Source organism: Camellia sinensis, chromosome 8, assembly GCF_055761805.1.
Source record: "Camellia sinensis isolate YWXY chromosome 8, ASM5576180v1, whole genome shotgun sequence".
Taxonomy (NCBI): domain Eukaryota; kingdom Viridiplantae; phylum Streptophyta; class Magnoliopsida; order Ericales; family Theaceae; genus Camellia; species Camellia sinensis.
In genome coordinates, this window is record NC_138968.1 from 114,544,588 (window position 1) to 114,556,631 (window position 12,044).

Genomic DNA, 12,044 nt, shown 5'->3' on the forward strand with positions numbered 1-12,044 from the left:
TCATGAAATTTTCTTGACAAATTTTTTTTGTTCCTTCATTACCTTACCAATGTTATATGATCCACTGTTACTATATTCATTTAGTGTAAAAATATGTTCTCAAATATGATCCTGTTATAACTATTGATCATAAAATTGAATTTGAAAAGTCACATGCTATTTCATTCTAATATTATCAAATTAAATGACAAGCAGTGCACACAAGCTAAATTTGAACTCATTTAAAAATTTGTTAAGTTTTCAAGCCAACTACTTCCCTCGTGATCTCGGTTCAATTAAAAGTTGTTTTAAATCAACTCAAAAATAAATAAGTTAAACTTAAATACATTTTAAAATTTGTAAAATTTTCGAGACAAACTTAAATAATTTAGTATTTAGCTCAACTCAACTCATTTAAAACTCTAGCTACAAAAGGCTACTCTATCTTGCTCGAAGGAAAATAAAGTTCATTTAATTGTAGATTGATCTTTCAAGACATTTTACTCCAAAATGGAGGAAGAGATTAATTAATCACAAAGACCCAAACATCAGTTGTGGATAGTATAGAAAAGTAATGATCTATTTTATTGGCTTTAACAGCGATTACAATGATAAAGATTAAAGAATAGAAGAATTGAATAGTGGAAATAAGTTGCGTACCAAAAATTAAAAAAAATTAAAAATTGTTACAACAAAAATTACAGGGTATGACTATGAGGAAGGAAGTGACGTATAGTTGTGTGTAATTTTCTAGGACATGTTGCATTCTGGAGGAAGTCCCTGAGGAAATCTCTTGGTGTCAGTGCAGTAATTGTATATCATGTAGTTCTTCTGTACCTGTAACGCCCTCAAAATAATAACATTAAACCCATCAGATAAGACATGCATTTACATATAAACTAACCACATTTCTTTATTTCATTGAGTTTCATTACATAAGTATTACATGTTAACATCAAAACAAAATGCCCTACGGGCTTACAGCTTTCCAAGTTAACACTTGGTTACAACAAAAGAGTACTAACTCGTTTACAAATTAAGCCCTTGGCTTGAAGTTACATGTAATACATCAAAAGTAAAACAACTACGCTATGTCCACCTCTAGCCTCCCAAGCTATGTCCTTGGAGGTGGCATGCTTCCTGTACCTGAAAATGATATTCCCATATAGGGTGAGCCACAGCCCAGTAGAAATACACTAAACCAACCATGGACAATGACTAAAACATTAGCAATTGATAGTTGGTCAACACTGATACAATCACATAAATTACATATTTATGTCAACGACTTACAAGTCCCAATTACTTTTCATTTTCCCTTTTTCAACAGATAAGCATGCTAGCTCTATCATCATTTCCACAGATATGTATAAAAACTATATCTCACATTCAGATAAGCATAAAAGCTATATCCACATTCTCAACAGATATGTATATCAACAATATCCACAGATAAGCATACAAGCTGTATCCACACTTCACAAAGATAAGCATATGAGCTCTATCTTCACTTCTCTAGACAAGCATATGAGCTCTGTCTACGGAGTTCATCCCCTATCTCCTCCCAATACCTATCCGGTTTAGAGGTACATCCCCTATCTTCCCCTAAACCGCGGAGTACATCCCCTATCTCCTCCTCTACACATAACGTATATAAACACATTAGTTCTATATACAATCACACAATACACACAATTAATGTATTCTATCAACCGTCAAGTTCCATGACACATTCCATTGATTAGTTTCCGTTTACCTAATCATCATGCATTGTCTACAACAATCTCGACTATCCTCCACCGATAGCCCAAAGCAGTTATTTCTAAAACAGAAAATAAATGCACAAATGGATATTCAATCAACATTTCATTTCCTCATTTCTCACCAATTAATTATCCCAATTATTTAAACAATGTAATTAGGCCATTTTCCATAATTACTATTTCAACCCTTAGGTTCCATTTTCATCAATGATTCAACAATCATTCCATTTTTCTATGCCAAACATGCATCTAGGTTTCTTATGAATAAAACCCCAACTTTTGTAAAATTACACAAAAGCCCCAAACTTTCACAAAATTACCAAACCAAGCCCAACATCTCAAAATACCAAAATTTAAAGACAAAACCCATAGAGAGGAGTAGGATATCCCTACCTTGAAGTTTAAGCCAAAAAGGAGATGAAGACTCCAAGATCAACTTGCTCCAAATCCAAACTTTTTTAGATTAAATCGAAGCTCTCAACGCCCTCTATCTTTTTAACAAAGGCCCTAGGCTAGATTCACACCTTAGGGAGATCAAATCTTAGAGAGAGTGCAAGTTTAGAGAGAGAGGGTGTCGGATTTAGGGTTTAATCAAAGAAAAGGACTGAAAAAGTGATGTTTTAGACGCTGCTGTCCGCTGATATAAAACACGCTCGCTCGAGCGAAGGATTGGTCGCTCGAGCGACCAGACACAGAAAACTCTCGCTCGAGCCAAGGAGTTCTCGATCGAGCGAAGAAAAACCCAGACCGCTCGAGCCACGAAAAGCTCGCTCGAGCCAGGAAAGACAGCTCTCAGGTCCAGAACCGGTGCAACACTACTCTCGCTCGAGCGACAAACTCCTCGCTCGAGCGAAGGACCAAAAATCTGGGCAGCAACACTAGGCTCCCAAACGCAACCAACCTGTAGCAAACCTGCCCAACACATCCCATAACTCAATATACAAAGTACAAAGGATGCAAACACGATAATAAACAACAACCAACATCCACGGATACATGTCCGGATCACTGTACAACAAGGGTAAACCCGAGATCGCTATAACCTTCCCCCCTTAAAGAATTTCGCCCCCGAAATTAAGCACAAGTTTTCAAAAACAAGTTTTCCTTCATTTTAAACAACAATGTTACACCTGAACATTCAACCATTCGACCCATTACCAGTCATCCCATCCCTTTAACAAGAGACATATCACAAACATATGTATTATTAACATGCACTAACATTATGCACTAACTTTCCAATGTCAACAATATACTTAACACATATAATGTTACATTCAACTTCCATATGAGGCAAGTTCCAAAACATACTTCCAATAACCAAAACATTTTCAATGTTTCACAACTTAAGACATATATAAAAGCTCTTAAGTTCAACAAAATGTAAAATTTTAAATACAAGATTACATATCAACAAACAAGTCCGGATATTTCTCTCGGACTTCCAACTCACGTTCCCAAGTGGCTTCCTCCACTCCGTGATGTTTCCACAAGACTTTCACCAAAGGAATGGTCTTGCCACGCAGGACCTGATCCCGCCTATCTAAGACCCGAACCGGTCTCTCCTCATACGAGGCATCCTCATCTACCTCTAAATCAGTCCAATCCAGCACATGTGATGGATCTGGCTCATACTTCCGAAGCATACTCACATGAAACACGTCATGCACTCCGGACAACTGCGGCGGTAAGGCTAACCGATAAGCAACCTCACCTATCCTCTCAAGGATCTCAAAAGGACCAATAAACCGAGGGGATAACTTCCCACTCTTCCCAAACCTCATCAGACCTCGCCTAGGTGATATTTTCAGAAAGACATGATCACCTACCTCAAACGCTAAAGGCCTCCTCCTACGGTCGGCATAACTCTTTTGTCGACTCTGGGCTGTAACAAGCCTCCTACGGATAAGCTCAACTTTCTCCGTCGTCTCCCTAACCAACTCCGGACCCAACAAAGGTGCATCACCCACCTCGGCCCAACAAACTGGAGACCTACACGGTCGGCCATACAAGGCCTCAAATGGTGCCATACCGATGCTAGACTGAAAACTGTTGTTGTAGGCAAACTCTACCAATGGCAAGTGCCTCTCCCACATCCCACTGAAGTCCAGGACACAACCCCGAAGCATATCCTCAAGGATCTGAATAGTACGCTCGGACTGTCCGTCAGTCTGAGGATGATAAGCCGTACTAAAGGTCAACTTAGTGCCCAGTGCACTCTGCAAACTCTGCCACAACCTAGCAGTAAAACGAGGATCTCTATCTGAGACGATCGTCACTGGGACCCCGTGCAATCTCACTACATCCCGAATATACAAATCGGCAAGATGATCTACCGAATCTCTCACGCGCATAGGAATAAAGTGCGCCGACTTAGTCAACCGGTCTACAACCACCCAAATAGCATCACTACCCCGCTGAGTCCTCGGAAGACCTACAACGAAGTCCATAGTGACATGCTCCCACTTCCACTCGGCAATAGGCAAGGGTTGCAACAAACCCGCTGGCCTCTGATGCTCGGCCTTCACCTGCTGGCAAGTAAGGCATTTCGATACGAAAACAGCCACATCTCTTTTCATACCCCGCCACCAAAACTGGCGACCCAAATCCTGATACATCTTAGTACCTCCCGGATGCACCGCAAGGCGCGAATGGTGAAACTCTCGGAGTACCTCCTCTCGGCAAGCCTCCGGTACAAACAAACGGTCTCGGTATCTCACACTCAGGTCAGGATACACCGTCAAACCCTTCTCAACTTTCCCACTGGAGATCTTCTCTCGGAGGGATTCTACCTCAAGGTCACCTCTCTGTGCCTCTAACACTCTAGTCACAAGTGTAGGCTGCGCAACAACAGAAAACAAGGCTGCAGCCTCAACAGATTCGCCCAGTAGCAAATCAAACTCGCCAAGTGCTCCCAACATCTCCCATTCCCGGATGGCTATACAAGCTACATCACTAATGGTTTTCCTACTAAGGGCATCGACCACAACATTGGCCTTTCCCGGATGATAATGTAACTCAAAATCATAATCCTCGATGAACTCCATCCATCTCCTCTGCCTCAGATTCAAGTCTCTCTGTGTAAACAGATACTTCAAACTCTTATGATCCGAGAATACCTCGAACCTCTCACCATAAAGGTAGTGCCTCCAGACTTTCAAGGCAAAGATCACAGCTGCTAACTCTAAGTCGTGTGTGGGGTAATTCTTCTCGTGTATTTTCAACTGACGTGAGCCATAAGCTACCACTTTCCCCTCCTGCATCAACACACAACCCAAACCCTCTCGTGAGGTATCACAATAAACCGCATAACCCAACCCTCTCTCCGGAATAATCAACACCGGAGCGGTAGTCAATCTAACTTTCAACTCTTGGAACGACTTTTCACAAGTCTCACTCCACACAAACTTGACTCCCTTCCGAGTCAGTCTAGTCAACGGTGACGCTAACCTGGAGAAATCTTTCACAAATCGACGGTAATACCCAGCCAATCCCAGAAAACTGCGGATCTCAAATACACTCTTAGGCTGTGCCCAATCTTGCACTGCCTCAACCTTGGATGTATCAACAGACACCCCTTCCCCGGATACCACGTGGCCTAAGAATTTGACTTCCCTCAGCCAAAACTCACACTTCCCAAACTTGGCATACAGCCTATGGGCTCTAAGTAACTCAAGTACCACTCTCAAGTGTGCCTCATGCTCCTCCTCAGAAGACGAATAGATAAGGATGTCGTCCACGAAAACAACCACAAATCGGTCTAAGAACTCCCGGAAAATCCGGTTCATCAAGTCCATAAAGACTGCCGGTGCATTGGTAAGTCCGAATGGCATCACCAAAAACTCATAATGGCCATACCGCGTACGGAATGCCGTCTTAGGAATATCTTCCTCCCTGACCCTCAACTGATGGTAACCCGATCTCAAGTCTATCTTAGAGAAACAACGGGAACCCTTCAACTAGTCAAACAAATCATCTATACGGGGCATAGGGTACTTATTTTTAACCGTAGCCCGATTCAACTTCCTGTAGTCAATACACAATCTTAAGGCACCATCTTTCTTTTTAACAAAGAGTGCCGGTGCTCCCCACGGTGAAACACTAGGGCGAACAAAGCCCTTATCGAGCAATTCCTGGAGCTGAACTTTCAACTCAACCAACTCTGCTGGAGCAAAACGGTAAGGTGCCATAGAAATCGGCGCCGTACCAGGCACTAAATCAATAGAGAACTCTATCTCTCGGTGAGGTGGCAAACTAACAAGATCTTCGGGAAAGACATCCGAATACTCACAAACCACCCTCGGTAACACAACCTGGGTCTCACCACTCTCACCACTCTCAAAGCTGGCAAGTAGACTACTAAGCTCACTTCGCCCTCGCGAATCATACCCCGGTGGCAAAATACTACCAACCCGGTCTCCCAAGAAATGGAACCACTCCCCGCTCAAGGTACATAACGTGACCCTCTGGCGGTAGCAATCAATAACAGCCCGGTATGACGATAACCAGTCCATACCCAAAATAACATCAAAACCCTTCATGGGCATGACAACAAACGGGAAAGGAAGCCTATAATCGGCGACCTCTATATCACATCCTCTAACACCCTGTTTCAGGATCAACTCACCACCCAAAGGCGATACCACACAAATAGAAGATGCTAACTGTGCTAACTCCAATTCCAAAACAGATACAAATGCAGCAGATACAAAAGAATGAGATGCACCCGTGTCTATCAACACATTAGCAACCGAGTTGCAAAACAGAAAAGTACCTCTCACTACTGATGGAGCTGGTACTAAATCCTGCGCGGTAACAGCATACACGCGCCCCGTAGGCCCCTGGTCTACCTGCTCACCTCTCGGAGCAAAAGACTGCTGCACAGACTGGGATGACGAAGCTCCCGGATTGGCCCTCGAGGCCTGCACAGACTGAGCTGGCTGAAAACCCTGCGTCTGCCTAGAACCAGACGCTCCCGAAGTGGCACTCAACTGTGGGCAAAACCTCTTCATGTGCCCAGGTTGTCCACACTGATAACAAGTCAAGAGCTGCCCCCTGCCCAAACTCTGACTCTGCGGTCTAGCTGAAGAAGAAGCAGCTTTCTGACCCCCACCCTTCTGCGGGCAAACTGAAACCTTGTGACCCAACTGGCCACACTTGTAACAGGTGAAATCCCCCTGACCACCTCTCCCGGAGCCTGCACTCGGCACTGGGAAGGTCGATCTAGCAACACCACCCTGCGACTGCTGAGGGTTAGAACCCCTCTGCCTCCTGCCATCACCCTGACTATCCTGGCTCCTCTTGGAGCCTCTCTGGCCCTCATCCTCCCCCTGCATCATAAGCTCCATATGAGCTGCAGTATCTACCAGGTGTCTATACTCTCGAATGTAAGACCCACCAACTCTCAACTTGAGGCCCTGCCTCAACTTCCGCTCAAACTCATAGCAACGGCGTTCCTCAGACGCCACCAGTTCAGGTGCAAACCTAGACAGACTGGTAAAAGTAGCCTCAAACTCGGCCACTGACAAGTCCTGCTGATTAAGCCGGCTAAACTGATCCCTCAGCTTCTCCCTAGCTGCTGCTGATAAAAATCTCTCCTGAAAAGCATTCACAAACGCCTCCCAAGTACCACCAACACGAGCTTTCTCGTACTTCCACCATTGACCCGCATCTCCTTTCAGTTGGAAGGATGCCAAGGTCACTTTCAGTGCTCCGTCCTCGATGCCAAGCATCTCAAACGTCTTCGTTGTCTGTTCGAGCCATTCATCTGCCTTAAGCGGCTCTTTAGGATCCCCGATAAACTCGTCCGGATTACACCGGAAGAACTCCCTCTTCAAGAAGGAAGGCCCTGTCTCAGCTGCCTGATTCCCAGCTCTAAGAATACCCAAAGCTCCTGCTATCTCTCTGGCCAAGGCACCCATAGCCTGCTGACCCACTGGCTCGGCCACATTGGCCTGCCCAACTCCCTCTTGCACTGCCGGAATCTCACCCGGTAACGGTACTTCCTGCCTCGCAGGTCTACCACGCCTAGCACCTCTTCCTCGTCCTGACATCCTAATAAAGGCAACACAGAACGTTAGCACATTCATAAGTGTGCCAAAACTAAACACTCACGTCCTAATGCATGGACAAGTGTAATTCACTCCACATAAGCACATAAACACATAAGCACTTACGAATTTCATTTCCGGATAATGATAGTCCCAAGGCGTTACTAGAGTTCCGGTTAGAAACAGCATTGATCAAGTGCTTTTCCAACAAGACTCCCAGAAACTCAAGGATCCAATCAACATCCCAGAAATTAAATCCCATACCCACATAGTCACATAAGCATGTTATCAAATAAACACATAGCATATGGTACTACATCTACGTCTCTATCAAGCGAGACAAACCCATTGTGATCCTAATCACTTCCCACGTACCCAAACTATTCGAACCCGGTACGCTCTGATACCAAGTTGTAACGCCCTCAAAATAATAACATTAAACCCATCAGATAAGACATGCATTTACATATAAACTAACCACATTTCTTTATTTCATTGAGTTTCATTACATAAGTATTACATGTTAACATCAAAACAAAATGCCCTACGGGCTTACAGCTTTCCAAGTTAACACTTGGTTACAACAAAAGAGTACTAACTCGTTTACACATTAAGCCCTTGGCTTGAAGTTACATGTAATACATCAAAAGTAAAACAACTACGCTATGTCCGCCTCTAGCCTCCCAAGCTATGTCCTTGGAGGTGGCATGCTTCCTGTACCTGAAAATGATATTCCCATATAAGGTGAGCCACAGCCCAGTAGAAATACACTAAACCAACCATGGACAATGACTAAAACATTAGCAATTGATGGTTGGTCAACACTGATACAATCACATAAATTACATATTTATGTCAACGACTTACAAGTCCCAATTACTTTTCATTTTCCCTTTTTCAACAGATAAGCATGCTAGCTCTATCATCATTTCCACAGATATGTATAAAAACTATATCTCACATTCAGATAAGCATAAAAGCTATATCCACATTCTCAACAGATATGTATATCAACAATATCCACAGATAAGCATACAAGCTGTATCCACACTTCACAAAGATAAGCATATGAGCTCTATCTTCACTTCTCTAGACAAGCATATGAGCTCTGTCTACGGAGTTCATCCCCTATCTCCTCCCAATACCTATCCGGTTTAGAGGTACATCCCCTATCTTCCCCTAAACCGCGGAGTACATCCCCTATCTCCTCCTCTACACATAACGTATATAAACACATTAGTTCTATATACAATCACACAATACACACAATTAATGTATTCTATCAACCGTCAAGTTCCATGACACATTCCATTGATTAGTTTCCGTTTACCTAATCATCATGCATTATCTACAACAATCTCGACTATCCTCCACCGATAGCCCAAAGCAGTTATTTCTAAAACAGAAAATAAATGCACAAATGGATATTCAATCAACATTTCATTTCCTCATTTCTCACCAATTAATTATCCCAATTATTTAAACAATGTAATTAGGCCATTTTCCATAATTACTATTTCAACCCTTAGGTTCCATTTTCATCAATGATTCAACAATCATTCCATTTTTCTATGCCAAACATGCATCTAGGTTTCTTATGAATAAAACCCCAACTTTTGTAAAATTACACAAAAGCCCCAAACTTTCACAAAATTACCAAACCAAGCCCAATATCTCAAAATACCAAAATTTAAAGACAAAACCCATAGAGAGGAGTAGGATATCCCTACCTTGAAGTTTAAGCCAAAAAGGAGATGAAGACTCCAAGATCAACTTGCTCCAAATCCAAACTTTTTCAGATTAAATCGAAGCTCTCAACGCCCTCTATCTTTTTAACAAAGGCCCTAGGCTAGATTCACACCTTAGGGAGATCAAATCTTAGAGAGAGTGCAAGTTTAGAGAGAGAGGGTGTCAGATTTAGGGTTTAATCAAAGAAAAGGACTGAAAAAGTGATGTTTTAGATGCTGCTGTCCGCTGATATAAAACACGCTCGCTCGAGCGAAGGATTGGTCGCTCGAGCGACCAGACACAGAAAACTCTCGCTCGAGCCAAGGAGTTCTCGATCGAGCGAAGAAAAACCCAGACCGCTCGAGCCACGAAAAGCTCGCTCGAGCCAGGAAAGACAGCTCTCAGGTCCAGAACCGGTGCAACACTACTCTCGCTCGAGCGACAAACTCCTCGCTCGAGCGACAAACTCCTCGCTCGAGCGAAGGACCAAAAATCTGGGCAGTAACACTAGGCTCCCAAACGCAACCAACCTGTAGCAAACCTGCCCAACACATCCCATAACTCAATATACAAAGTACAAAGGATGCAAACACGATAATAAACAACAACCAACATCCACGGATACATGTCCGGATCACTGTACAACAAGGGTAAACCCGAGATCGCTATAGTACCCATTTCAATCTTCCTTGGTTTGTGGAGTCCAACTGTTCTGAGAGCCATGCATTGTTTTTAGAAGATGAAGAAGAACTTGAACTACATGATGATGACCCAGAAGACCAAATGCAAGCATTGGCATTGAAATTTCTGTATGAAGCAGTGAATGGAGCTTTTGTCCAGTCAGTCTTGACAAGTCCACCTCATCAGCATTCCACAGACTGGAGTATATCCTCATGGGTTGGTTCTTTGGGTATGGAACACCAACTGACTCTGCATTCTTGAACTCTCTAATGGGTGTTCCATCTACAGAGAAACTGAAATGGGGACAAAAAATTATTCAATCAATACAAAAATTTTGAGAGCAAAATTGAGAGTTATGTCATGTATGCAAAATTTTCACTAATTTTGGAAGTACTTACATGATGCGTTGGGGGTTCCAGAGAATGGAGTAAGTGTGGAAATCGGTAGTAGGGTTGAACCAGAGGTAGAATTGTTGCTCTCTGTTGCCTTTGCCTTGGCTAAACACATTGGTGTGAAGAATGTAAGGATCACCACTCAAATTCCCCAAGAATTCAAAGTCTATCTCATCATGGGTTGTTCCTTGTGATGATAACTGCAATACAAGAATCATATTTATTAGATATTATTCATAAGAGCTTACTATTTCTAGGAAAAACATTGATGCTAATACTATATATGATAGGTATAACAAGAAAAACATACATAATAGGCAGTGACAGTGCCAGCAGAGTTTCCAGGGACAAGCTTGAGTTGCATATCAATCTTTCCAAAGAGATATTCATTGCTGGATTGGAAGCCAGAGCCAGAGGTTTTGTCGAGAGAAAGGGTAAGAAGTTGGGAATTGTTGAGGATTTTAGCCCTGCCATCACCCCATGTGATGGTAAAGTCTTGATTGAAGTTACTAGCTGATACAACAGCCAATACAGAGCTTAATACAATTGCAGATATCATCAACAACAGTATTGAGCTCCCACAACAAGAAGAAGCCATTGATGTTTTTGTAGTTGGTATTGAAAGGAAGAGAGTTTTATAGGAATGTGAATGAAGATTGCTTGCAGTGAATGATGAGAAAGGATGAGTCGGTTGATGATGAGTTTTGGGGTATGTGGGAAACTGTATTTATAGAGAGGCAGAGAGAGAGAGAGAGAGAGAGAGAGAGAGAGAGAGGCGAAAGCAGAGGAAGGTTCATTTTACTATTTGAACTAGACTAGAACCAACCAGGTGTTGCAAGTCAAAAAAAAAAAAAAAAGTGTTGGTGTTGTATTGCATTGGGGGTAGTTTTGAGCACAGCTGGACACAGATATGTATGTATATATGTGCGCTTAATCTATAAAAGGTGGTTGTGAACGCTGTGAAAAGAAAAGAATCAGCATTCCCTCCTTAAATTTTTTATTTGATTTCCTACTTGTTGGGTTATTGGACCCATTTTTAGGCTCAATTTCGATGATTCGAACCATTCACATTTTAAAATTTATTGAGTATATCATACCTGTAAAAAATTAAGTTGATCGGATATCAGAAACCATATATTCGGAAAACTATTTATTAAATTTTTTTTAAATATGGTTTTTAGTTCGATGTTTCGAACATATGTTTTGTGATATCCGATCATTTTGATTTTTTAAAAGTATAATATTCTCAACAAATCTTAAAATATGAACGGTTTGAATCATCAAAATTAGGTCTAAAAATAGGCCCAATAATCCAATAAATAAAAAAATCAAATAGAAAACTCGAAGAAGGGATCTTGATTCGAAAAGAAAAAGGACAAAAACAATTTGACAACATAAATTAAACGCGGATTTGGAGAAACAACAAAGATTCATCCCACTAAAAACATCAC

At 42.1% G+C, this 12,044-nt stretch overlaps 1 pseudogene across 1 annotated transcript; it reads right to left on the reverse strand.

Annotated features, from left to right (window-relative positions):
* Positions 1 to 545: 545 nt before the first annotated feature.
* LOC145797055 (xyloglucan endotransglucosylase/hydrolase protein 22-like) lies at positions 546 to 11,300 on the reverse strand (annotated as a pseudogene). The gene is made up of 4 exons (XR_014338022.1): positions 10,904 to 11,300; positions 10,600 to 10,793; positions 10,195 to 10,494; positions 546 to 816 (listed from the first exon to the last, which is right to left on the reverse strand). The product of XR_014338022.1 is annotated as a xyloglucan endotransglucosylase/hydrolase protein 22-like (transcript).
* Positions 11,301 to 12,044: the final 744 nt, after the last annotated feature.